We start from the raw sequence: 4,338 nt of genomic DNA on the forward strand, positions 1-4,338 counted from the left end.
CTGGAGGTCCTAGTGAGAAGCCACTTACATGCCAAGGGTAGAAAGTAAGTCTAGAAGCATTCAGGGTGCATCCACATTGGCAAGGTTTTTAGAGGTCCCACTGGTCTGGAACAAGCCAGATGTCCCTTCCAAGGTAAAGCACATGTAGCAGAAATGTTGTGTCGTCTACTACCAAGAAAGAAACACAGTGCTTGGTGCACCCAGCCCCTGTGACTTTAGGAGCAGCACACGCTCCAGTATTCTTGCCTGGAGAATCCCATGGACAGAGGAACCTGCAGGCTACTTTCATGGGGTTGCAAAGAGTTGGACACTGAGCAACTAAATAAAATTTTTTTTCTTTTCTTCCAGGGAAGTCCACTGGGAACATACATACAAGTTACATGAACAGGTGGCCTAGACCCTCATGATCATTGATCTTTGCTGTGACACTTCTCCCTATGCTCACACTCAGGGCCTGCTATGTTCTGAATATCTGTGTCCTCCCAAATCCACACATTGAAATCCTAATGCCTAAAAGTGATGGTGTTATTAGCTGGGGCCTTCTGGAGGTGGTTAAATCATGAGGGTGGAGCCCAACAAACCTCTAGAATGAGATTTGTTGCTTGTTGTTCAGCTGCTAACTCGTGACCAACTCTTTGCAACCTCATGGACTGCAGCACACCAGGCTTCCCTGTCCTTCACTGTCTTCCGCAGTTTGCTCAAACTCATGTCCATCCAACCACCTCAGCCTCTGTCGCACCCTTTTCCTCCTGCCCTCAATCTTTCCCAGCTCCAGGGTCTTTTCCACTGAGTCAGCTCTTTGCATCAGGTGGCCAAAGTATTGGAGCTTCAACTTCAGCATCAGTCCTTCCAATGAATATTCAGTGTGGCAAAGTGATGTCTCTGCTTTTGAATACATTGTCTAGGTTGGTCACAGATTTCCTTCCATGGAGCAAATGTCTTTTAATTTCATGGCTACAGTCATAGTCTGCAGTGATTTTAGAGACCAAAAAAATAAATATGCTACTTTTTCCACTTTTACCCCATGTATTTGCCATGAAGTGATGAGACCAGATGTCATAGCCTTTTTTTTTTTTTTACTGTTGAGTTTTAAGCCAGTTTTTTCACCTTCATCAAGAGATTCTTTAGTTTTCTTCACTTTCTGCCATTAGAATGGTATCATCTGCATATCTGAGGTTGTTGATATTTCTCCCAGCAATCTTGATTCCAGCTTGTGACTCATCCAGCCTGGCATTTCTCATGATGTACTCTGCATATAACTTAAATAAGCAGAGTGACAATATACAGCCTTGACATACTCCTTTCCTAATTTTAAACCAGTCAGTTGTTCCACGTCCATTTCTAACTATTGCTTCTTGACCTACATACAGGTTTCTCAAGAGACAGGTAAAGTGGTCTGGTATTCCCATCTCTTGAAGAATTTTCCACAGTTTGTTGTGATCCATACAGTCAAAGGGTTTATCATAGTCAATGAAGCAGAAGATGTTTTTTGGATTTCCTTTGCTTTTTCTATGATCCAGCGTATGTTGACAGTTTGATCTCTGGTTCCTCTGCCTTTTCTGAATTCAGCTTGTACATCTGGAAGTTCTTGGTTCATGTACTATTGAAGCCTAGCTTGAAGGATTTTGAGCACTACCTTGCTAGCATGTGAAATGAGTGCACCTGTGTGATAGTTTGAACATTCTTTGGCATTGCCCTTCTTTGGGTTTGGAATAAAAACTGACCTTTTCTAGTCCTGTGGCCTTGCTGAGTTTTTCCAAATTTGCTGGCATGTTGAATGCAGCACTTTAACAGCATCATCTTTTAGGATTTGAAGTAGCTCAGCTGGAATTCCATCACCTCCACTAGCTTTGTTCGTAGTAATGCTTCCTAAGGTCCACTTGACTCACACTCCAAGACGTCTGGCTCTAGGTGAATGACCACACTATCATGGTTATCCAGGTCATTAAGACCTTTTTTGTATAGTTCTTCCATGTATCCTTGCCACCTCTTCTTAATCTCTTCTGCTTCTATTAGGTCCATACCATTTCTGTCCTTTATTGTTCCCATCTTTGCATGAAATATTCCCTTGGTATCTCCAGCTTTCTTGAAAAAAATCTCTAGTCTTTCCCATTCTATTGTTTTCCTCTATTTCTTTGCATTGTTCACTTAGGAAGGCTTTCTTATCTCTCCTTGCTATTGTTTAAAACTCTGCATTCAGTTGGTATATCCTTCCCTTTCTCCTTTGCCTTTTGCTTCTCTTCTTTTCTCAGCTATTTTTAAGGCCTCCTCAGACAACTGCTTCGCCTTCTTGCATTTCTTTTTCTTTGGGATAGTTTTGGTTACCACCTCCTGTACAATGTTACGAACCTTCTCCATGGTTTTTCAGAGTCTCCTGAGGAGGCGTGGATCGGTGGTGGCCTCTTACAAGGACAGAGGCCCTGGCAGCGGCGGTCCTGGGAGATGAGTGTTGGCATAAGTCTTTTCTGGAGATTGCCAGTAGCCCTACCATAGAGCCTGTAGACTCCAGAACCGGCTCACCTCAAGCCAAACAACAAACAGGGAGGGAGCATAGCCCACCAATCAGCAGACAATTGGATTAAAGATTTACTGAGCATAGTCCTGCCCACTGGAATGAGATCAGTGCTCTTTTTCTAAAAGACCCCTGAGAGATCCCTAGCCCTTTCCCCCACGTGACAACACAGGGAGAAGGTGGCGGTCTGCAACCCTGACGAGCACTGTCACCAGACACTGAACGTGCTGGTGTCATGAAACTAGACTTCCCAGCCTCCGGAACTGTGAGAAATAAACATTTGTTGTTTATAAGCCACCTAGTTATAGCAGCCTGAAAGGACTAAGACGTGGCCTTATGGGCAGGGGAAGGGGAGAGGTGTCCCCATGCCCAGCTGAGCTAAGAATAACTGCTGCCCTCAGGGCTGGAACAAGGGCAGAACTCATCTTGGGTGAAAAATTTATCAGTAGTCAAGATAAAAAATATGTTAATATAATATTTAAAAAGTCAAAATTAATGCAAAAAATCCATGATGAGCAAAATATCAAAGTTTTAAATAAAGACAGGATCAGTAACAGTGCTGTGCTGAGCCGCATTGCAGCCTGAGGCAAAAGGAAAATCAGTGATACTGATCTGTGGAAAATGGGCACCTGTGGGCCAAACTTTGGATTTATGTAAAGGCCCCCTAAAAAGCGTCTCCTGCAGAGGAGGCATTTAGCAGCTAGGTAGACAAGATGATTCATCCTATAGAGCCAGCATCAGTCACCTCATGCTTGGGCAGTAAGTAGTTCCATGAATGGTGTAGCTGTGGTGGCAAATATCAGGCTATGCATGGGCCCAGCATCAGAGTTCTCTCTTATTAAGGATAATCTGGCTACTGCCAATGCTGAATACCTTACTTGCCATTAATATAGACCAATACTGTGTCCTTCATATGACACCATTTCTTAAGGAGACCAGGCAGCCACTGGTGAGAAGTTAATGACCTGAGATCCTTCTACCATAGAGGACACAGTGAGTGGTTCTCACCAGAACTGACACTTACTCTAGATAAGGATTCCCTTCCCTACCATAGTGCCTTCACCTGCATAACTATCCAAGGACTTACACATCCCTAGTTGATTGGCATGAGATCAAGCAACTTTACCTCAAGCCAAGAGATCTGTTTTGATTCAAAGCAAAGGAAGTAGACAATGGGTTCATGACAACAAGATTCATCCAGAAGCAGCTGGCCTTAGAGAACATCAGAATGGCCTATTCAGGGCTGTGTGGAGGCGAAGCTTCGGGACAGTACCTTGTACAGTTGGGGTGCTACCCTCTAGACTATAGCATGTGTTCTCTGCCACGTATTGACCCTATGCTCCCAACAACTGAACATATGGGAGTGGGAACCAAGGAATGAGAGCTGGACTGGCTCCTTTCCCCATCGCTCTCTGTGACCCACTTGGGAAATGTGTGCTTTTTGTCCCTACTTGGGTTGGGTTCTGGCAAATCAGCAGTCTTGGTTCTCGATGGGAGTGGAGGGAGTGGAAGGAAAGTGGACTCTTCTACTGAGGGACATCACAAATTCCACTGAACTTCAAAACATAACTATTGCGTGGTCACCTTGAACTTCTCGTGTAAGTGAGACAGGCGGGAGGACAGAATAGGAGTGATTAGGACAACTGGGTTTCCACATGCAAAAGAATGAAGAGGGATCCTCTACCTCATACAATTTACAAATTTTGACTCAAACCAGATCAATGGCCTGAACATAAGACCTAAAACCATAAATGTCTTAGAAGACAACATAGGGGTAAATCTTTATGACCTTGAATTTGGCACCGAATTCTTAGATACAATGCCAA

The sequence above is a fragment of the Giraffa tippelskirchi genome, chromosome 7, assembly GCF_054371585.1.
Source record: "Giraffa tippelskirchi isolate mGirTip1 chromosome 7, T2T-mGirTip1v1.2.pri, whole genome shotgun sequence".
In the NCBI taxonomy this organism is placed as follows: Eukaryota; Metazoa; Chordata; class Mammalia; order Artiodactyla; family Giraffidae; genus Giraffa; species Giraffa tippelskirchi.